The 25,436-nt window shown below is 35.5% G+C and overlaps 1 protein-coding gene and 1 long non-coding RNA gene across 3 annotated transcripts in view; both read right to left on the reverse strand.

Moving 5' to 3' along the window:
• The window catches only part of FIGN (fidgetin, microtubule severing factor), a 133,393-nt gene that overhangs the window by 98,800 nt on the left and 9,157 nt on the right, over positions 1–25,436 (reverse strand). The gene's annotated exons all lie outside the window — the stretch shown is intronic.
• Positions 20,654–24,025, reverse strand: LOC120854861. The gene is made up of 2 exons (XR_005719089.1): positions 22,628–24,025; positions 20,654–22,045 (listed from the first exon to the last, which is right to left on the reverse strand). It is a non-coding gene; the product is annotated as an uncharacterized LOC120854861 (long non-coding RNA).

The following is a 25,436-nucleotide window of genomic DNA, read 5'->3' on the forward strand; positions in this document are numbered from 1 at the left end:
AATTAATTTTATTAATGTCAACAATTTAAGACTGTTCTGGTTTATTTTTTTTTTCCCTGCATGACTTCTTTAACATGAAATGAAGTGAAGTGAAAGTCGCTCAGTCGTGTCTGACTCTTTGCGACCCCATAGACTATACAATCCATGGAATTCCCCAGGCCAGAATACCGAAGTGGGTAGCCGTTCCCTTCTCCAGAGGATCTTCCCAACCCAGGGATTGAACCCAGGTCTCCCTAATTGCAGGCAGATTCTTTATCAGCTGAGCCACCAGGGAAGCCCTCTTTAATATGAGTTCCACACAATTCAGTATTTAATAAGAGTTTAGCACCGTCAAGTGTAAGCACAATTTATCAGTAGAAGCATACAGTTTATAAACTGTCGGGAATGACTGATTCAAATTTTATTTTTTTTTAATTTTGATTCCAATTTTATAAACTCACCCCCAATCCCTATAATATTTAACATCAGTGTCAGGAATACAGTGAGTAGTGCTTATTAACATTTCTAAAAAGAGAATCCTGTCCTCTCAAGTATGAATATCTATGAAAACAAATTCTAACAAATCTGATCAAAATGAAGACTTCAAATACCCATTCTCAGTTATCATATATGAAATCAGAAGAGGCAGGTCTACCATGAAGCTTAATGATCCTGAAGTTTGTGATCCTCATCAGCACTGGCCCCTTCCAACACCTGTACCTAGGTGAAGGTACTAGTTTAGTTTAGTGAAGGTACTAGGTAATAGTTTGTACTATTATCTTTAAAACAGAGCCCCATGTGTGTAAGCCTCAGGACCTTTTAAACTAGGATATGCCCCTGATAATCAATATACCAAAGAGGTAAATTTCCAAAGCACCACATAACTATTATCAGGGTCATATTTTAGATCACCACCATTTATAACATCGTGACTCTGCAGGTTTCTCCTAGGCCCTTGCATGTGACGCTGCCATTCCTGACGTTTTCATTTCTCAAGAAAAGTTTATGGTCATAGCTCCAAAGCAAAAGCTACCCTGAAAGAAAAAAGAAAGAAGAAAAAGAATACAAGAAAAAAGGCTGCTATAGTGTACTTGTCAGAAACAAAGCAATTATGAACATCATACGATTAAAAAGAAAAGACAAAGAAGTCATTTATATAATGAACTCTAATTTGACTATTTAGCAACTCACTGTTTAGCAATTTGCTATTTTTATTACATTTTAAATCAATCCATCTACCACAGAAATTCTCTCAACCCCACATAGTACTATTTCACTGCTAAACCTATATTTCATGGCAAGACAATATCTTTGTATAATAAAATGGCAATAAAAAGAGTACCAATTATCCCAGTATTTTCTCAAAATAGGTAGACTTTCTTTCATGCATTAATTTTATGTTTTCCTTTGCCCCATACTAAAAGCTCAGCATAATTATCCCTGAACAGGTTGAGTAAGGTCTCTACAAAATCTGCTCAGGGTGATTATTTAGCTTTTTTTTTTTTTTTTTTTTGTATTTGCAGAATTTAGCTGAGACTGTTACAAGCGGTTTATCAAAATAAATGCATGATTGGCTTTAGCAGTTTTTCGTAATTGAAAAAATAAAGAAAAAAGAGTTTTCTAATAAATGGAGGGAGAGAGAGGTTAAATACTTTAATTACTAACTTGCAAAAAGATTTCCATTTGAATATGGAAACAATGTAAAGGGGTCCCTAATTTTTATGGGGCTGGAATCACTCCAGAGGATTTAATGATATTGCTGGGCAACTGAAACTCTGCAAGGGAATAATATGATTTCTAAGCATACTTCCTTAAAATTTAATAGTGCTAGGGAATATTTAAAATGGGTTATTTTTAAAGGAAGGTTGAATATGTAATTTTGTGGGAGAAGAGAATTAAGGAAACTCATTTTTTTTTTTATGATACTTTTATGGTACTTTTCACTTTCTGTCTTAAAATGAAAACTACTTACTTTTGTGTCAACACGCATGTGAACAAGAGTTATAGAAGGATTTTCTAATCAAGGACTGCTAGATATTAACTGAAGAGCTGAGGTAAATATCTCTTCCCCTTAAAGCACACTTAGACATTTCTGATCTTTGAACTCTGATTTTCACTATTTGTAGGGCTCCTTAGTAAGGTCTTAAGAACTAAAGGTCTTGAGCTCAAATGACCCCATTGCTTCCTGACCTTAGTCATATTTGGGCAATGAATTGTGGAAAAGCCATATTTACTAGATTTCAAGGATTCAGCCACTTTAGCTATACACTGTACCCCCAAACTGAAGATCTCATAAACAAAGGAATCTCCTCCAATCTTGTAAATATCAGTTAATTCCACCTAATCAGATCTATTATCAGCTCTAATCCTAACACATAGATTACCAGCATCACAAAGCAGTCATTACTAATTAGCCCTCCTTCCTAATACCACTAGCACAGAAAAGCCTACCCACATTACTATATTAAAAGAGACTCTATTTTGAATTGCTGTTTTGTTTGGAAAGGAAGAGGGAAAAAAAAATTTTGTGTTCCTTTCCAGCTGGCAGTTTTCCTAAATTAGATTAACTTTTAATTTAAATTAAAAAAATTTAAAAGCCTTACACAAAGAGACAGTAATTGCCCATTTGAAACATCCAAAAAAAGGTGATTGAAGGGTACAGTAATATGCTTACATGAATAATAAATAATACTTAGCATTTAGATAGAGCTTTCCCCTCATCAAATCACTTCTTTATAAGCATTAACTAATCCGCACATTATCCTAGTAGGAAAAGTAAAATTAAATGATAAAATGTTTCTCTACCTCAAAGTTGGGTAAACTGAGGCACAAAAGAGGGAATTCTGTCATGAGGACACCAGTGCTTCTGAACGTGGACTATATTGGCAGGCATCTCCTTGCAGGACCTGTATGTGTCGTTAAGCTAAACCTGAAATTAATTTCTGCCCCAGTCACTGTGCAGGCGTTGATGACGCTGCATGGGCAATTCTGATTCCCATCTTTGCCAATGGCTATGAGGACTCGGACAAGAAACCTAAAATCTTTTTGCCTTAATTATCTTATCTGCTGCTGCTGCTGCTGCTAAGTCACTTCAGTCGTGTCCGACTCTGTGTGACCCCATAGATAGCAGCCCACTAGGCTCCTCTGTCCCCAGCATCTTATCTGTGAAATGGGAAAAAAATATTCACATACTATACACACACACACACATATACAAGATACCCAGTAAACGCTCAACAAATGGCAGTCATTATTCACCATTAGAAGGAGTTCATAAGAAAACTGCTAACAGTAAGCTAATGGAATATTTCAAGTACTCTGACAGGAAATGGACCCATAACCCTAACTAGGTGTTCAAATGGAATAAAATATTCCAAAGCTCTTGGAAAAAATATTAATGGTACAATTTACAGGGTAATGCTTAATAGTTTACATTATAAGCAATTAACGTACTCCCAGTGAGTACATGTTCATCTCAAATTACTGGTTTCCACCCTTTTTAACAGTAAAAAAAAAAAAAAAAAACTCATAGATTCAAGATATTGATTTTACTTTTAGCATCCACTGATGGAGAAAATAATGACTAAGAACTACACTGAATTCTGTGACACCACTGTGACATTTCTAAACAGATTTATGTTTTTATTCTAATCACAAGAGATATCACATATATACATATATATATGTATATATAAGCCCTGTAGAATACCCATGTGACAAATGTATATTGGTGCACATGTGAATTTGTGCAATAAGTCCAAGATTCCTCAGAGATCTGCAGCCCACAGTATGGAAACCCTCTCCTGGAGGCTAAGAAATAACATTCGAGTCAACACTTTGTTGCACAGCTGATATCCACCAGAAAAATCAAGCACAAACAGCTTCCACGTACTTAAAATTCTTCAAATGGAACTTCGTAAAATGAAACTTAGGTTCTCACAGTGTTTTCAAGCTGGAAGAGTATTTAGAAATCGTCCAATACAAATTATCCATTTTAAGAGGAATAACACTGAGATCCAGAGAAGCTGTGTTTTTACCTCCTGAGCTACCAGATTATAGCAGAACTCAGTTCTTAAAGTTTTAATTATGGCCCACGATGTGTGTATGTATATCTATGTATATGTACGTATGTGTGTGTGTGCACGTGTGCACACGTGCCAGTCGCATCCAACTCTTTGTAGCCCCACAGACTGTAGCCCACCAGGCTCCTTTGTCCATGGGATTCTCCAGGCAAGAATACTAGAGTGGGTTGGCATTTCCTTCTTCAGGGAATCTTCCTGGCCCAGGGACTGAACCCACACCTCCTGTGTCTCCTGCACTGGCAGGCAGATTCTTTACCACTGGCACCACCTGGAAGTCCTATACAGACAATGTGGGGCACTTCTAAAACACAAAATACTGTATACTAAACTCTTTGGTTTGGGGTTTTGTTATTTTTTCTTTTTACTAATCCTAGCAGATATGATGCAAGATTGCTCCTCATAACTTTTAAGCAGCAATCAAAATCTTGTATTGTAATGGTTCTCTTTTTCTCTTCTTTATCTCCTCCACATTAATACAGTGACAAATGCTATGTACATGTTTGGTTTTTAACCTAATTGGTTTAACATAAAATCCAGTTAAGATATGCCAGCCCACTACAAAGAAAATAAAACCTTCAAATCTATTTTCAGCACACTTATAAATGTGTGTGTTTTTAAGCTGCTGGAATTTTAACTATATTTTCATTTCTCCTTATCTGGAGAATTTACATGCTTGCAAGAAAATCTTGTTGAAACCTTATTTTGGTCTTCATGGAACATAATCTCAACATCTCAGACAGCCTGAAGCATGCTGAATTACATTTGCAGCTTCCTCTGGGGTTCTGTGATGCTCTATTAGTATTGCATATTACACATAAGTTACTTTTAATGCTCTTCCAAGGCTTGTTAAATGCTACACAAACTTTACACTTCATGGCTCTAATGTTTAACTTATCTATCAGTAAACTTGAACCCACAATTCATCTAGTTGTCCATGTTAGTAATTTCTACTCATTATTATTTGTAAATGAGTTTTTTTTTAAAGAACTAGATTTTGATTAAGAGCAGCTACTGATCATGTACATGAAAAGAAATGCTTGAACCTTTGCCCCAAACATTCAACAAGGTAAACCCAAAGATGTAAAAGGTGGCGGCTTAATAGTTTTATTTAAACTGTGACACTATTAATAGGCACAAAGAATCCATTCAAAGATTGTCTATTAAATGTGACTATTGCACTTACTGAGCAATTTAAGTACCATCTAGTAAAATAAACCTAAACAAGATGATTCTAGCAGGTGAAAATGTTTATATTTATTTTAGCCTAAGTCTATGCTAATTTTTCTTTTTGTAAAGTGAATCTAAAATACACTATTTAAAAATTCACAGTACTACTCTGTGCATATCTTCCCAATAAACTTCATTTAGATTACATATATTTTTGATTAGAAAGAATTCTGTCCTAAGCGTCCATGCAACCTAAGAATCATGGTCTTTGAAGAAAAGCAACATCGAAATATTAGCTATTGTGTATCACTGAGGAAATCTTTGTGGCTGAAAATCTGAGAAAATTTCATTTCCAAACATGTTTTCATTAAATTTTTTCTAGAACACTAATTCCATTTTAAACAAACAAAAAAATGTATATACATAGCAAATACGCCCAAAGGTATAAACAAACTAATGAAAACTTTCATATTCCTGAATGTCACAGCAATGGTAGCATCACACCAGTTGCATTTGTAAGGAGAAATCTTAATGCTTCTTTCCTGTCTTCATTGGCTAATATCAATTCATTTATGCAATGATTATACAATTGTTCTTAATTTCTATTTAGGAATAAAATTTCAAACATTTTTATTTCAGGACATTAAGAATATTATGAAAACAACCAGGTTTACTATGGTTATCTGTCAGAAGCATTCTCTTCAAAAACTTTTGCATTTTATTTTAGTAGGGAAACTGTCTGATACCAGGTTATTTCAAAGATATAGAAACAAAACAAAAAAGATGAAAATCCCAGATAAGATAGAATCTGGAATTTAAGTTGTTTTCATAGATTAAAATAATCTTCATGAAATTATTCAGCCATGACTAAGTACATGTCAAACAACACTTGGAAAGTAACAGTAATATTTGGTAATCATAAATTTCATAAAAATGAGATTTCCAAGAATACTGTTCTTTTATTTTAACTTAATTTTCAGGCAACATAACAGTGACCTATTTATAGCGAAAGCTTTGCTAAAGAGATCAAAGAGCTCAGCTATTTGTGGAAAGTGGTGAGCAGTGGACATTATTTTTCTTTTTCATGTAAATTTTACAGTGAAAATATAAGTTTATAGCTAAGAAAATTAGGTATTTAACAGAGTTACATCTAGTCTTGATATAATCATAAATTTGAGTATTCCCCAATACATTGTTGTAGTCATTAATTCAAAACAAAATTATATTTCAGATTCTTTTAATAATTATTGCTAAGAAAACAAGCCACATTTTGATATCGATTATGATTTTTGCATATTCTAAGAGCATAGATTTCTCAGCATTTAAAAAGAGCTTCTGCGAAGAGATGATGTAGTCTCAGAGAATTCTTGAAAAGAAAATTAATATGACGTCATCAGAATAATTGAACCTTGAGTATTTCACACTGTCATTTTGGAAGATGAGTTAGAAAATTAGAGGGGGTCAACACCAAAGAAAACATTCTCATCATAAGAACATGAACACTACCCTGTGCTCATCATTCCTACCACCAAAAATAATGACGTCTGCAATAGCCAACCCTAACCAGCACCTTAATTAATTGGTATTAGTAGTAATTAAGACAATTCCAGTTAAGTTTTAATTTTAAAACATTAAGTATAAGCTCAGTTATTCAATAAAGAGTTGTAGTCATTTGGTGTGTTTCTAGGTGCAGAATATAGCAATTTACTATTGACAAGCACTAACGGACGAGGTCATTTCACAAGTCTAGTGTGCACAAAGGTGAACCGGGCAACTGATGAAATCTGTGGCCAAGGCGAAATAGCAATCTCTGAGACAAATGGTAATAAAGTTACTGAAATGAAGCAATGTAGTTTCTAAACTGAACTGTCATAAAGGGGGATATGGGCTTCAAACTGGCATGTCAGGAGTAATTAAAATATTATTTCTCTTTTTTAAAAAGTTCCAAATGGCTTTAATAGTCTTATTGATTCTTTATTCAGACAGCTGAAAGGTTAGGAGGACTCTGCCGGACTGTAGGGAAGGCTGGGCAGTGTTGAGGTTTGGAGGGAGGGAGGCTGAGTTCTGCAAGGGCAGCAAAAGGAAAAGAAGGTAGATGTATTAACACACTGGAGACAATGCATGCTTCCACACAGGAGACTATTTGTCCCAAAGGAAGAAAGTTAAAGGGCTTCAGAAGTTACCTATGATACAAATACTTAAAAAGCTATAGCTGCATATAGACTATATTTATTGTTCACAGGGATGTAGAAAGTTTCTATAAGGCAAGATGACAAATGTAAAGTTCTCAAAACGGATTTCTCCTGAAGATTCCAAGATATCCGCTATTCAGGTCTCTCCAATTGATCCTTGAGTTGAAATGACTGGCTTGCCTGGTCAAATACTTGGTCAACTGATTCAGGATGGGTGTGACTGATATTGTTAACGCCAGCATAAGTAAAGCTTGAAGAAAATGCATTTGTCTTGGGCACCTAGCTTTCCCCCACTAGGAGAGATTGAGGTCCTTGCTAATAAGAGATAAAATCTATTATAACCCACTTTTGGTATCATTTTTGCTATTCTCATCTTGAAAATAAAGCAGATCAGATATTTCCATCTGTATGAATGACTGCCATGAGACATTATGGAATCAAAAACCTTAGAGCTAGAAATAATCAGAAGATCATCAGACCCAGCTCCTACTTTAAACAGGAGTGAGCAGGCTATAAACAGCAGTGAAAAACATGTTTGAGGAAAAGGACTGTGAAAATGGAGATGGCTTTCTTCATACTCGAGTGTCAGTCTTTGCACAACCCATGTGCCATACTGAGGACTTGGCTTTAGCCAAATTTCCATTTGCACCACCTAACTTGGACCTTGCAAACACAGTGAAGGAACACATCTGCCTTGCAGGAAAGTGAACTGTGCAGCCCCCATCCAAATCCAGATACTCCTTAGCAACCATGCACTCTTCTTTGCAGTGAAAATATACCTAAAAAGTAATACTTAGCCATGAAACAGCCTCCATACCAATTCTTGACGTAATCCACTTTGCAACTAGCTAGTTACATGTGATAATTAAAACTACACTCACAGTACTCAATAATTAAATGATCTGTCTAAGGAGAAATATAAAACACACAACAGTGCATTTGGAAAGGATACAAACCAATTGCTAGGCACCCAGGACCCAAAGTCAGAGAATCAAGAGGACCTTGGTTGTAATATGTAGGAGAAAGGTCAAAGGTTTGAAAACTACTACTATTCTTTTTATCCCTTCCAAAGTTTGATTCCACATTAAAAACTACAGCATTCCCCACTGAGCTGCTGAGCCCAAGGAGCAATGTGCTATGTGATCGAGGATCTATCTGCACAGGACTTTACAGACCTCAGATTCCACTACCACAGAAAACCCCTCTTTCCAGTATGTGCCCAGCCCCAATAAAGCAAAATAAACACACACCACATGCTTCTGGAATCACAGTTGGCTTTTCTTCTCATATCTATGAGCAAAAAATAGAATAGTGTTTTAAAATGGGCAGGCCCATCAATTTATTTTTTCTCTCACTCTTGGAAGTTCCAGGAGGAAAAGAAAAAAAAAGGAAACACACACAGGCCAGATGTAAACTGTTATTTATATTTATTTTCTCACTGCTTTACAAAATGCTAACATATGCTGTCATATGATAGCCCATAAGGAAAATAACAATACAAATATTAACTGAATAAAGAATGTTCGATTAAAACACACACACTGACTGCAACTGTTTCTGTAGCATGAAGCAAATGAGAAGTACTCGTGGAATCTTTTCTACAGTTGTGTGCCTGCTACACAAATTTTTAAAATTCTGTTCCAAAGTAGTGAGATCAATTAATGTTCCAGCAGTAATCATTAGAGTTCTGATAATAAAATATCTCCCTGATGCAGAAAGCAATTGTGTCAGTGCGCAACCTCTACATTTCCTGAGGCTAAAAGTCATTCATACAGTTCTCCAAAACTGAAATTCCAGTTTGGAGGTCTACAGTACTTAGAAATACAAAGGAAGATTTAACAAGTATATAAGCTACACATTAGTGAAAAATATGAAGATTAAGCAACCTCTGGACTGTCCTTGGCTTATTTTGCTTTTTATTTTGGTAAGGCTAAATGACCTTCCTCCACAGGAAATAAATCTGCATGGAGCTGAAAATCATAGGCAATTAACACACTGAAAAAGAGAGTCCTCTTAAATTATGGTTTTAGAATTTTTAGATGTACCAGCTTCAGGTGGAAATGTGTTTGTGAAAAGCAAGGGAAAGCAAAACCCAGGCTGACTTGCACTAGTGCTATAGAACAGAACTGAGCTTAGTTCTATGCAAGATCTCATGCTGCCTGTGACATAATAGTGTCAGCTAAATGAAAGGTTTTATTTAGCGCCAATTTTAACAAAACCCAATGTTTAACTTATGACACAACAGGGATTTGGAGGTCTTCCTCATCACCTTAAAAGGAAGTAAACCAGAATCCAGCATGAGATGAAGGTGCCATTTCATTGCGTACGGTTCCCACCCTCACCCCAGGTAATAACTTATTTATTGGTAAAATAAAGACCTAGAGCATTAGCTCAAGAGATACAATTACAAGATTACACAGAGTCAGTGTTCACCTGTACACAATGGTTTGTCTGACTACAAAGAACCATCCACTTCAAATCTTTTCATTTCATACAAACTCTTTATTGCTTCACTAAAACTGAAGCCTACACACTTGTACATGTGCATACACACATTCACACAACATGAGGGGGGAAAAAAAAGAGCATTCAATTTAACCACAGAGCAGCAATAAAATCAAACATCCTTTTGACACCAAAGGCATCGCCTGATTTAGAAGATGCTTGCCGATCCTCAAAGCAAGTCCAGTTACCATAACAAATGTACATTTTACCAGCCTTGGAATTCTAATTGTGTTTAATACAGTTTCATGTTGCATCAAAGTACAAAATCAATACCATTTGTCCAGCTCACAGGAAAAATGGAATCTATAAGCGCCTCTTATTGAGTAATTAAACACCTATTATTGTCATGGGTAGTGAAACAATGAATATGATAAGATAAATTTTTGCAAGAAAATACTGCAGTGATTAACACCTCCCTGCGTATTAAATAAAAATGACTGTCTTTTGTGCAGAACTGCTGGCAGAAGAACAGGGACGCAAGAAGTAGTTGCCAGTGCCACAATAACAGGCTAACCTTGAACTGAACTCCTTTCCTCAAGAAATTAAATGCTGTAGCAGGACTTTAAATCCCCCCACTTAGAGCTCATTTGTGCGCCATGTAACCTGCAGTTCCTGAAAAGAACTCATTATCTTCAAAAGGAGAATCCCTTTATAATTTTTTTATGAATGTGTATATTGTTTCTACAAAAAAGAAGTATTTCAATGTCCAAAAAGGATAAGAATATTAACAATGTAAGTAAGGAAAAGAGACTTGTACCAATCAGATATCATTTCTACTTCCAGGAACGTGAGTGCAGAATGCAATCTGTTAAGGAAAACTGAACATTAGATTGAGAATGAGATTAGAGGAAATGCATATTTAGAAAAAGACATTAATCTGTTAGACTGATGCTAACAGTCATGGGTATTCTTTTTGGGTCTCTGTCTGTCTCTCTTTCAGTAGCATTAAGTATGATACCCCTCATTCTATACACCTCCCCCTGCTGTACACACACACACACAGACACACTCACGCTCACACTCCTCACCCACCACATGGTTCCTCCATCACTGCTTTGCCTTTTTTTTTAAACTTAAGAATGATGCACCAGGAACAACTACAAAGTACAAAAGATGAATCTATGGATGTGACACTTGTAAAGGGTAACCCTATTTCACAAGTGAGATGGGACAAAAAAGAAAGAAAAAAGGCCACTGAAGCAATAACTGCTCACTGAATTACCATTAAATTGTAAGATTTACAATCCAACGTACAGTAAGTGCATATCTAATGGAGTTTGTCCTCTAAAAGAATATAAAGTGAATCTCTCCAGCATAAGATGTGTGTAGATGATGTATGTTTCTTTTAATCCAGTTTTTTAATTAAAGACAAAAAAAGTTCAAAACACACACATAAAAGAACACGTTGATGCAACACCAGCAAAACCCTGAGGCAAACTTAGAAGCTTACCTAAGTTTAAATGCACTTTATATTAACTGTTCTCATTCTCTATCAAACAATTCATTCCTCCAAAGACAAAAATAAGACATATAATCAAATAAGTATAGCAAAACAGAAGTCATGTTCTCTTTCACACAGCATTAGTACGTGAACAGTTAACCTTTCTGAATCCTGTGTTAAATTAAAAAAAAAAAATCCTGAATCTAAACGATTGGTCATAAATTGCTAGATTTTTTTCTGAAGGGAAATAATAAAATAGAGTTTATCAGTATTATTGAGTCATTTAATAAGGGCAAATAAATTCTTATGTTGACACATAGAGAGAATTCAAATATGATACTAATATAATCAAACATCAACAATATTATGACTGTTCATTTTTATTAATACAAACCCCCAGAAAAGAATTTACTATTTTTGAGAAAAATCACTTAAAATACTCCAATTAATCCCTTAATAATCATTAAAAGCAAATTCACATTATCATTCTCTATGCTGCTTTCTAAAGGAAACATTCATGAAATAATTTCCATTTTCTATCTTATAACAAACTCCTAATAAACTATACCATATCATGGATAATATTTTAGCAGAAGCTTTCTGGAAAAGATAAACTGATATAAGGTAGCTTAAGTAATATTATTATAAGATATATTTTATTTAGATAAAGTCTTTTTTAAGCAGTATCTAAGAAGTCGCTGTCCTTGAATTAAGTAATATATAAAACTATTATACTGATTTTGCAAACCTATGCTCTTCTCACCTCTCCCCCACATGATCTGAATTTTATTTTAAAGGATTAGCAAGTAACACATATGATCGGCAATGATATCCTTGTTCTTTTAAACCTTAGTGAATCAAGTTCGCTAAAGGTGAAATAGTGGAATTATCACTACAAGTGGCTGTGTCATCAGAGCCTTCAGAAAGGTGCTGTATAGAAATGCCTAAATAAATAGCAGCAGAAAGGATTTTACAGATGAGATATATACACTCAGATCTCTCTCTTACACACACACACACACACACACAGACTGCCTCTGGTTATTAAAAATATAAAACAGATTCACTACTGTATATAAACCAAAAGGTATCTGTAATGCCCCCTCTCATTAATTTTAACTTCAATGCTAGTTTGAATGCTATACCATTTTCTGCCCCCCTTGGCAAGATATGTGAAAGATTATCTCAAAAACCAGTTGGTTAAAGCCCCTCTCTATGCTACAGTGAGCCGGAGAATTTCCAGCATCTGATGAAGACCAATGGACCACCTGATACTTTTTCAGCAGGGTGATAAAATTAAAGGATGGCTTTGACTTGCTTTAAGGATTACTTCCCTTACTTAATTGTTTAAAGTGCAAGGTATTAACACAAAGGGGGTGGGGTGGGGGAGCAGAAAATGAAGAAGGTGACTGTAGAGCCCGAGCTAATTGCAAGCTGATGAGATTGTGCCATGCAAGAGCTCTCCCTCCGTTACATACCATCACCAGCTCTGGTCTTTTCCACCCTGCTGCTGCCGCAAACAAGCTGATTTGCTAACAACGTGGTCAGCTCGGGCATCCGCACAGCAGCTCACGGGGTCCACAGACGGCTGCTCTCCATGCAGAGCATCCCGCGCTCCATTTTCCAATCTGATTACACGGCTCCTTGTTCCAGCAGCCTTAAACCTTCATGGCAGTTTACCAACATTTTCATCACTTTTTTCTTTTACAAAGCGAAAGAACTGATAAGCTCTCAGGTACCCAGGATCTCACAGTCAATGGCTGGCCAGCAGCCAGAATTCCCTCACCACACAACTGTTTCGGGCCACACTGCATAAAGCAGACGGGATTTACCAGACAGCACAGAACTAGTCGAATTTTGCCACGTGTACAAGGCAGCAGCATGCTTCTGTCCTTACCGACATCGACTGTTGTATCTAATCACCTCTTGGAAATACTGAGGCCTATTAAGTGCCCTGCCTGCCCCAGCCCCCACAAAAAGAAAGAGGCATCGCCAAACAAACCAATGAGCATATGCCCATGAATTCACTACTCCGGTAAGTGATGTGCTCAGGGACTCTGCCCGGTAAATGCAAAGCATTAAGAACTGTTTTTAAAAGTCTCAGTCTGATTACCTGGACCAATTTCTTTGATGATGGCGGAAATAATCCTCATGATTTTTCATTAAAATCTAAAATTTTGTGAACTACACAAAATACCTGATTAGCATCTGAAAACTTTGGCAACCCCCTAGAACTTTAAAAAAGACATACCAAAAGATGCAGAAATGAAGCACAAATCAACCGAAGCCACCTTGTGAGAATTCCTTTTATCCCCATGAATTCCCAGGAACTCACATCATGCAGTTAGCAGGAGCCTCAATGTAACACATTCACATTCAGAAGTTTGAAACAATGACTGCTATGACATTTCAAGTGGAAGGCCTATGTGTAGATTCTTCCTCCTACGTAGTATTTTTTAAAATTCATTTTTACCTATAGCCCATGAGCCTAAAATGTAAAATAAGTATGGGCCTAAAATATGAACTTTACTGTCTGCTTCTGTTCAACTATAAAACAATAAACAAAAACCAACAGAGGTTTCTTCAGCCATGGTCAATAACTTTCTAACAAAGATGAGGAAAAGAAAAATGGCTTTTAATGGCTGTAGCTCTTCCTGGTTCGTTTTTGCATAATATTGATCTATAATAAAGGGTTTGGGAGGGGAGTGGAGGGAACAAAGAGTCTGTACACTTAAGGAAAAAATGTACAACTCAGCTCGCACAATGCCTCAGCACTCCGGCTCACCAGTGTGCTGACCTCTGTATCTCAGAGTATCGCGGAGTCATTAGCCGGACTCCCAGCCCTGTATCCAGGAGCAGGGATTTGAACTCACGAACTGAAGTGGGGAGATTCGGGATTTTGAGCATGCCAGACAGAAGGGTCATTTCTCTTCACTGATGAGGACACTTGTCCCCTGAGGAGGGGAAAACTGGATGAGTGACTGTGGCAAGATTCACGTCGTGCTGCTGACTCAGGAATGGACTCTGACAGCCACCCTGCTTCAGTCTAGCCACTCGGAGTGGAAGCGATGTTAGGGCAGTGGTGTTGACAGGTACATGCAGAAATCAGGGGAGAATGAAAGAGAGAGGAAAGAGGAAGGAAAGAGCAAATGCAACAGCAATTCCTTTTGGAGACATATGCATACGGCAAATAAACATTTTTCCTTAGTGCAAAGTTGATATTACCTATCAGATAAAAGACGTGTTTGTGGATGGACAGATTTAGAACATCCACCACATTTCTGGATGGATTTTTAAAAAGGCTGTGCATTTTAAAAAACAACTGGTCAACTAGGCTGGGTACATGTGCACATCCACCATACTGCAAAACTCTGTAAACTCACATAAAGTATACACACCCACCCATATATGTATTTGCATGTGGGTGGTATTCTGCATAAATGACTGTCAACTTAAAATGCCATTCTCTAATTTATATGCAAATTCTACCTCTGGTAAAATAAAAACATATTTTAAGCAGCTTATAGTGCCAACACATTATTCCCATGAATGATTCCTAGTAAACTATTTATGCCAACTGTGGGTTTTTTTTTTTTTATGATTTATTGGATGGTAAACGAAACCACTTAAACTACAGTTGTCTGTATGAATCAGTAATTTTCATGTTTCTAATTAAAATGTAAACAGCGTAATGAAGACATCAAGTTTTTAGGCAAATGTCTCTTCCAGTGCCACTTGGGGTATGGTAATTACTGGAGCAGATCTATGGATGCTTCTGAATCCCGTACAAGTCCAGATTAAAAGCATTACTGCTAAACCTGACTTTTTACACAAGGGAATTGTGTATTCTAACCCATTCCCAGTTTGCTTACAGATGCACATTGGCACCACCTTTAAAACCTGATCATTTAAAAAAAAAATCAAAATGGAAAATAACAAATGAAGTAATTTATATTTAAAATGTTAATTATAAAACATTTACTGGCAGTCAAAATACTGGAACTGATATACTGTGATTTGATCCCTTGCCATTAGTTTCTTGGGGGGAAAAAAGAAAGAAAAGAAAAACAGCAACCAAACAGTGTCCATCTTAATTTCTAGAGCCCAGATCTAGGTTGAGGGGTGAAGTGATAAGCTGATTCTAGATTCAAAGATAACATTAATTTCCAAGATTTATTTTATTTAAATGAATAGTTTAAATGAAGTAAGTTCACAATACACAAAATACAAAATTTAAAAATAATATATAATCCATGGAGTAAAATGTGTCATTTCCCCATCATATTCAAGAATGTAAAAGTGCCTTTGATATGAAACTATAATGTTTTCATTTTTATTTCAGCATCTATTTCTCTCAAATTCACCAAAATTTATCCTAAAGCAAATGACCTCTTACACATGCTGAAGAAATACATCACCTCTTCTGCCTACAACTGTTAATTGAACTTCTCTCTGAAGCCTGTTCTTCCAAGTTAACTAGCATGCTTACTTCACATATTTACTACCTAGCACTTGAATTGTTTTTTTAAAAACAAAAAATAATAATTCTGCACCACCCCCTCCCTTGATACACCCCTTAGAACTGTTTCAGCCACACTTGCAGTTGAGTACTGATAGCTGAAATCTGCAGTGATATGAAAAGCCTAAAATGTAGGATGAAAGGAGGATTCCTTCCTTCCCCCATCCCACCCCCACCTCTGACTCAAAGTCTACAGACTGACTGATATGGTCAATTTTCATATTATTTTTACATAAATGCTACACAAGCATGTTGCTAAGGTTGACTGTGGAATTGAAAATGGGTAAGAAATGTTGAGTGTGTTAGAGGGGTTGATGTGAGGCCGAGAAATTGAGTGATTTTTGCACTTTTTTTTAATTACTAAAGTAATGCAGACAGACAAATGTATATCCACCATCCTGGGATCAGAGGGAATGTTTAATCCAAAGGCATTTTCTACCACTTTTCCATCTGAAAACATACCAGTCTTTTTTTTTTTTTCTGATTTGGGCATAGAGACATAGTATTTTGGGCTGGGGAGAAGGTGGGATGTGGAGACAGAAAGGATCTGAACGAGGCATATTTTGGTGGTAGTTTTTTTTTTTTTTTTTTTAACACTCTGGGGGTTTTCCAAGGGAAAGAAAGCTGATTAAACAAGGCCAAGTGTTTTGTCGGCTTAAGGGTGATATCATAGTTGTGTTCAATATCAGAAGTGTTGCAAGTACAGGCATCATTTCTATTCGCTTTGTGCCAGAAAGGTAAACACTGGGTTGCACTGTGGATTAAAACAATAAGAAATCCCTTTCCTCTCAGGCTCTCAAGGCCGTGTTAATCGGGTGTAATTTTTAATGAACACTAGCTGCTTGGTACTCATTCAAGACATTTCATTAGAAGGTTATTCATTTAAAAATCAACGTTTCAACCATATCAAGCTGTAACCTTTCTTGAAATGTAAATGAATGGTTTAAATGAGAAGATTAATAAAGAAGGGATGTTCCAATTCCAAGCATGGCATGCTATGTATTTTTAAATTTGTCTATGCCAGATGCTGTCAGTCAGAACAAAAAACTGTCCAAGCAGACAATCTGTGCGTCTGAATGTTGATCATGTTGGAAAGTACAGGGGGGAGGGGGGGGGAGTGTGTCAAGGATTCATGGTCCTTCATCTTTGCAGTAGAGCAAACACGTCTCTCAGTATAGCGACAGACAGCTGCTTCCACTTTCTAATGTGCCCTAACTTAGATCACTGAAAGAATTGTCAGCACTCAGAGAAACACACAAAGATAACACAGCCAGCTGCCATGGAGGGGAAAACAGCACAGCTCAGAAGAAATGGGATTTGTTCCATTTGCATGATGCGGCCTCCCCTGGGCCCCTTTCTTTCAAATCCAAAGCACAAAAGACAACACTTAACATATTTGCTTAAAGATGACAACCTCATGTTGATTTCATTTGGATGTAACAGTGTCAGGATTACAGATATAAGAATATATTATATCTGTAACAGAGACTGACAAATGTACCCATCAGTGGAGCTGTCTGATTCATCTGCTTATACAGCCATTTTACCATCCCAAGGGTGCCATCTAAGTAGTAACTTTAGAAGACTGAAGGTCTAATTTTATTACACCACATTTCAACCTACTAAACAATATTATTTCTAAAATAGATCATTTTTATTGGAAGTCTCCCTGATGAAAAATCCAGTAGACACCAGAGAATTTATGAACTGTATGGGTCCTTTGAACTCAATATACTGCCCATTTTAAACAACTTTTCTTGCTGTATGGCAAAACCCCAGTATCGAGTAAGTGAAAGTTAGAGAGAATATGTATGTTTTGAATATCTAAGTACATTGATAAACAGATTTTATAGATGGAGAAAGGGAGAGAGAAAGAGACTGATTGATTGTATGGACACCTATAAAATCAAGTATTACCTGGTCCATTTGAATCAATTGTTTGTAACCACTTACTTCTGTCTATTCCATTATGCGTCCTCCCTCAATATAGCATGCATACTTCAACAGCAACTATGAGAATAATCATTGCCTGTCAATATCTTTTGGACATATACTCAATCTGATTCCCAGTATTCTTTAGGCAGAGGATAAGACCGGAGAATGATTTAAAGTCCAACTGGCTAGCCTCTAGTCATTATAATATGTATAGCTGAGAAAAAAAAAACATGATTCTGATCTGAAGCCTACATACTTTTATAAATCTTTATTCTCTATGGCTTTATGGATTCTGACTTTTTTAAGCAAATAAAAAGATATAGGATGATGTGACTGAACTCATTTATCTGCATCTACACTGCTTCGATTCACTTGATTGGAATTATGAGGGCAAGAATGGAGACATGAGGGACAGGTAGAGAGGAAACCACCATTCTCTTCACACAGTGCAGTACACACACACACACACACACACACACGCGCGCGCGCGCGCGCCTGGGCCATATTCAACCCCACAGCCCACCCAACTGACTTCCCATAATAAATGCTGGCTCCCTATGCTCCTGCTTTGTCCAAAGGAACGCTCTACTTCATGTTGCTATTTACTGGCAACAGTATAATTCACTCATTTGGTCTTGTTTTATAAAATAGAGTTAACTGCTCTATGTGAAGTTTCTGCACAGCAGATGGTCACCAATCATTATTTTCCATTTGTTTAGTTTCTAGTAAGAACAAGAGAAACTGTGGAGTAGTAACGCAAAGAAAACTAGCAGCCTGCATGATAACTCAACCAGTGCCAGAAGACACATTAAAAAAAAAAAAAAAAACTTTTATCACACAGTAGATCAAGGCTGAATATAATTCTGAGGGATGGGGAGACGTTATTCCCCCCACCTCCATCTGTAAAGGAAAACGCCATTTAATAATTTATTTCTTAGTAAAAAATCCTCCAAGAATTAGCCTATTTTTTTAAGTGATCAAAGTTTCTAGCAGCAACTTATTATAACCATTAATGTTTGTCATCACCCACGCTGAAATCACTTTCTGTACCTCTAAGTGGCCCAGTTGTCCAACAGAAAATGGGAAGTAGGAGCCATTTGTGGACAAGTGCACATGCACAGAAAATTAAGCTGTAAATATCTGGGCCGAGTTATTACTGGAATCTGGAAACATCTGGGGCTACAGAACAAGCCAAGCCCCATTTCCACAATGTCCAGGTAATTGCTTAAATGATTTATACCTTACTGTTTCTATTAAAAATGTCTTTAAAGAGAAACATTTGTAGGCTCGGTTCTGCAATAAAAACTGGTATCTGATTTCACTTGTACAAAATCTTGTGAAAGACGCTACATTTCTTCAAGGACATGTGCATGATGAAACTGAACCCTGGACAAAGAGGGGAGTGCTAAAAGAAGGTGTGGTCAGTCATTCAAGGAAAATAATCCTATCAGGCAAGCAAATTGCAACTGGCTTATTTGTGATGAGTGTTTATTTTAATGCAAAGAATCTATTTTTAAAATTCTTTTCATGCATTCTGACAAATGTATCCAAGTCAACTTAGGGTGAACTGTATACTTTAATATCCAATTTCAACTTTAACTAATTCAGTTTTAATTAATTCCTCATAAATCTTGTTCACTGAATATCATGCCAGAATCGATCACCTAAGGGACAAGTAAGTACCACCTCTCAGATAGACCTGGGCCACTTAGTTAAGAATTTGGAGAGATTTAAATTGGCTCACTTAGATAGTATCTGTATGGCGCTACTAACTGGCCCATTCAGAATGAAAGAGCTATCAATGCTGTCAACTCTTTCATAGGTTTCTCTTCTGAATACTCATACATATACAGGCACAGAGCTGCATTCACCTGAAATAATTTTATTTCCTATTTTAAGCCAAGAGGACAATTACAGCTTCACATTCTTCAAGAATTGCCATGTTTAGATCTAACAAAAAAATTCAATGATTAACAGCTGGCAGTTATGCTTATGAGGGCAAGAAAAAAAAAAAAGAATAGCAACAAAAGAAACTATTGACTGTGACTTTTACCCATGGTTCATATTTAGTGACCATCAACATACATTACTACCCTCTCTGGGGAATCACCCTTTTTTTTCCCCTATGAGAAGACTAAAGGAAACATGGCTGACATTTTAGATGTGAAGAATCTGCATGGGTATTTCTTATTTAGTTTAAAATCCCCCAACTTCCTGATTTTAATCAGGCAGAATTTTAAGCCTATGTCTTTTAAATCGTCCCTTGATTTAGTTTGGTTGTTGGCAAGCCACCATCATAAAGGTTTTATAATTCATAGTTGTTACTCTCAACCTTATGGATTTCAATTTATAGTTAAGCAATTTTAACTTGCTTGAAGATTACTGGTTTCCAGAAAAGCTAATTTAACTAAAGGAACTAAAAAGATTATTGTAGTCAAACTGCTAAAACACTCTTGCTACTTTTCACCTACTGTTTCACAATCTTTATTATTCTACTTCTAATGTACTATACTTTTTTTTCCTATTCAAGCTCTTTGCTGAAGGTGCAGTTGTTTTCATGCAATTGACTAAACAACATTTGTCCCCTGTGGCTCACTTAACAGTGTATCTTTGTAATAACTCAAGTTCAACAATCAGCACTGGAGGTATTTTCTCTTACATGGAATGTATGAGATCAACCTAGATTTCAATATTAAGTTGTACGATAGCATCTAGAACTTTTCAGATTTGAAGAGTCCAAATTAGAAGAAAACCAGTGAGCTTTCACTAAAGGTTATAGGTTTCCTTAGTAAAACTGTGTTTTTAGAAGAATGACAATAGAGCCTTTGTTTTTTGAGTTCTTTCATGAAGCAATGTGAACAAGTACTTTTCTCTGGTACATCTATCTTTAGGTTCAAATACACAAATATAAGAGAGACTTTGTAAAATACTGTTGATTAAACACATTACAATTTCAACATTTTCTCAAATTGGATTTCCCTTAGAAAATTTTGTAATGCTATATGTTGTAACATTAGTGACAGGTTTAAGAAATAAACTGATCCTTCCACAAATACACAAACCACTAGAAGACAGGGTCACTAGGGTAACCCCAGCTAAACTGTTTACTGCCCAGTATTTAGTACAAAATAAATGACTAGCATCAGACACTAAATATGAAATAAAAATATGTCAATTAAAGTGTTAATCACAGGCATTTACAAACTATAACATCAATGAAAGTTATCATATTAACTGTACATCAGCTAGTTTGCATCTCATATCTTAGCACCCTAAATACCATCAGGTTCCCAAGGAAATCTGTTTTGAGTACTGCCAGGCATATATCTGCACAATGCCTATTTATCTGAGAAATGACAAAATAGAAAGAAAGGCCTTAGGAGGTGCTGATTCCCCATGTTCAACCAAAGGCTGAATAACCAAGTGCCAATCAACCCTATGTTGGCAAGAAGTTGATCTGGAAGTCCCCGTGCCTAATAGTTTATGATTCGATACCCTCAAATTTTTCTGACTACAAACACAAAAGCAAAAATATTTCAATATGTAAAGCACAGTGATTTGAAGTCATGTGCTATGGCCTATAATTGGACTCAGTTGCAGATTTTTATTACATATCATTATAATGTTCTGTTTTTATAAACACTTTAGTGTTATAGCTTTAACACTCGTATCCAGAGATATGAAAACAGAACAAATGACTATAAGCTCTTTTTTGGGCATATAATTATAAAACTGTTTTTCAGAATTATAAGATTATAAAGTCTTTCTTTAGTGATTAAAGAATATAGAAGTTTTAGTTTTAATGAAATACACAATTTTAATAGATCTGTTTTTAAGTACTTTAAAAAGCCATCTTCCAATTTTTTCAAGTAAGATTAATAAAAGATGAACCAAGTGACAGTTTTTATTGATTCACTTCACCAAACATTTATTGAACATCTATTATAGGTCCTGTACTGCACACACATGTTGAGGAGATTAAAAAATGAATTAGATGTGTTCTGCTCTCAAGGAGTTTACAATTTCATAATCAAGAAATACAAATGCACAGCAATCTACAGAGGAAGAAACATGGCGAATCACTGAAAGGAGATTTTTTTTTTTTTTAAGTGCTTAGAGCATATAAAGCAGATATATCAAATGGATCCTGATTAGGGTGGCTCAAGAAGTTTTCATAGGTGATGCAACATTTGAGCTAGGTGTCAAAGTCCTGGTAGGTTTTCAACTGGTGGAGGAGAAGAACATTCCAGGGAGTAAAAAGAAGATAAACAAAGATTAGTTAGGGATAAATAGAGAAAAGATGGAGTTGCTTCCAGTTTGATAAACATTCAACTTTCATACTGATCTATAATTTTGACATATTTCTTAAGAGATTTGAAGCCCCTCAGTTCATTGGTGCTTAAGTTAATCTTCTTGTTAGTCTATTTATATATCTTACAGGAAAAAAGCACTGGGTAACTAACACTCATCAACTTAGAACTGCTGACACATTTGCTTGTAACCAATTAGTAAGCATATTTAATAAATGGTTTCCATCCCTCCTAAAAGGCTTAACAAAGTGATAAATGGTCCTTAAACTTCCTTCATTATTTCCAAGGCAATATCTAGAGTTTCCTAAACAGAAACAAAAAATCTTTTCATTCTGCTGCTGGTGGGCCACCAATCAAGATTCAAGTGACTCAAACTTACTAGTCGATGACCAAGCATCGTGGATTAAATGGAACTAGAAAAAAAAATCTTGAGTCATTGGATCAACTCTCCTTTTATATAATCAGTAACTGAGACTCAGAGAGGTTGAAGGACTTACCCAAGGTACAACAGGCTGTAGGTATCTGCTGATGTCATCATTTTCACTTTTCAGAGGTACTCTTACAATATTCTTATGATTCTTCATAGACTGTTGTTGAACTTTAGTCAGAGAGTGAACTACCTCTAGTATGAATCAGTACATTCATTCTAAGTAGATCTATTTTTATGACTTCAAACTGGGAAAAATGAAATTTTTAAAGTTAAAACTTAAAACAAGAAGTTTAAGAGCCCATGCAATATATAAATATTTAGTTCAGAGAAGTGATTCTCAATCCTAACTTTACACTAGAATCACTGGGGTAGAAAAAGAAATTGGTCATCCCTCTGACTTCCCATTTAACCGGTTTGAGATGGGGCTTTGGCAAGTTTTGTTTGTTTTGTTTTTGGTCATTAAGGTACAGCTGGTATTTACAGGGTAGATATAAAACTTATCCTTAAACTTTGCTCACATCAATTTAAATCATAGCTATCTACTTTAATGATTTGAACTCCTATAATGAAAATAAAATGCATTATTTCCCAAAAGGAGACAAAAAAAGATATATTCCAATCCTCAGTAGATTTTCTTCTATAACTTGATTTGAGGTACAACCTAATTGAGTATGTGAAGGAGAAAAAGGAACCTAAGAGTAATATGAATGAATCATCTTTAAAGGCACATGTACTTTTTACACTTTTTTCAAATTTAAAGAAAGAAAAGGGGGGACAATTCTTTTAATTTGGGTTATTATAAATCATGTATATTCACGATTTGGTACAGAACCTGCCATTTTAAAAAAGGAGAATATAATTTGTTTAGATTATAATACTGTATGCTAATTAATGTGCTAATTCCTAATAAATAATGCTTTCTCAGATAATTATATCAGATTTTTTTTTCATCGCTAACATCACTGAAAACAGTCCTTATCCTTAGCTTCCTTAACAATTTCCCTAATTTTTTTGCCTTTAGCTATTTCCTCACTTCTACAAGTGGTCTTTTACTCTTTGTCCACACTAAAAAATGCTTCCACACTTTACTCCTAGTACACTGCCCAGTACTTTCTTAATTATTTCAAGCTACCTCCTCATGATCTAAATATCACATTCCAGTGGCTGAAGTAAAATTTGATTTTCCAGATGATCGGGTAATAAACAGCCCTACAGAGAAATACTTAAAAAAAAAAAAGAGAGAGAGAGAGAAAAGGCCTCAGCCTTTCAAAACACAGGTATGGGTAAGAATGAATTCCAAGAGCAGGAGGATGGATGAGATAGTAAGGTTTCTGTTGAGTTTGCAAATAGCAAAACAGAAAATCCACTCCCCCACTGGCCCCAAGCACAAGGACACCTGCAAAACTGACTATTTGAATTTATAGAAAAATATTTTAAAAATATGAATTTAGGTACACATGTGCATTACAACTGTATATCATCAATACCTCCTAAATTGTAGTCAGTAGTAATGGCATTTTGATACTGTAGATTTCAAGGAAATAGAATTATATTAGGGTAAAACAGGGGATTTTTGCTCATCATTATAAAGAAATCTATAACACAGGTTGTGCTTTTCTCATTGGGTATTTTTAAAAATAAACAATACAAAATAGTTTCCTGTAAGGTCTTTTTACTTTGATGCTACAACAACATAAAACAAGACACAAATCAAAAACAAACAAGCAATAATGCATTGTATGTATTAATTATTAAAAGAACATAGCATAACAAAGAACTTCCAATATTAGATTCTTTTCCTAATAATTTTATTTCTTAAATATTATTGATAGACATTTCACCCACAGTAGGAAAAAAAACAACAAAAAATGAACAAAAGCATAAAACAAAGTAAAAACAAACAAAAATCCATAAATCCCAAAAAGGATTTGCATATAGGTAGATTTTTTTCTTTCTTTCTAGAAAGACTCTACTCAGTCTAAATATCTATTTCTGAATACATTTAGTCCTACTATCTTACAATCCATAAGTAAATTAGTTGATTAGTATTCTTAGAATTACATAAAACATATCTTTCTAATTAGGGAATACATCATATACTTAGTACATTTAAAACCTTCCCATAGAAAGAACAACACTGTTCATGCGGGCATACAAAATTCCTTCTTCTAGTTTGTCAGACAAGGACTCAGGCCATGTGGGATCCCCGTGCCTACCTGTGGATCATATTAGTGTTCCCCTCAAAAATGTTGCCAAATTGTCTGAATAATTCAAGTGAAAATCTCTCTGTAAAGAACTTTATACCAATACTTAGGAGCAGGATACCACAGCAAAGGGGTGTGGGGGATTAGATCCACATCTTTTATAAGTTGGGCCTAAAATTAACTCCAGATTTGTGACTCATGAACGGAAAGTCAGTTTTAATACAGATGTGCTCTAAAAAGTAAAAATGGCTATTATTCTTAACAAGTTACATATTGAGTATTATTCTTTAAAAATGACTCATAAAATATCTTTTTAAGTACTTAAAGTCATGATTATGTTCTACTCTTTTACCTCTGCTTGAATGTAATTTTTCATTTTCCAGGAAAGGATACACTTTCCAACTAACCCCGTTAACCTAATTACTCATAAAGAAATACCAAAAGCGTTTCCCTGACATCAGTACCTTCACAAAGAAATGGATCTGCACACATGTACAAGAGCATCTTCCATTTAGATAATCCAAACTGTAATTTTTACTGAAAAGATTCTTTTAGATTCATGTAATTTCTGGTAGCAAAATTTATCACAAGCACTCAAAGTGTGCAAATAGGAAGGCTGTCCTATCCATATACTTATTTCTTCATATATTTAAATTCAAAAGTATTACCTGT

This window comes from Oryx dammah, unplaced genomic scaffold, assembly GCF_014754425.2.
Source record: "Oryx dammah isolate SB20612 unplaced genomic scaffold, SCBI_Odam_1.1 HiC_scaffold_27, whole genome shotgun sequence".
In the NCBI taxonomy this organism is placed as follows: domain Eukaryota; kingdom Metazoa; phylum Chordata; class Mammalia; order Artiodactyla; family Bovidae; genus Oryx; species Oryx dammah.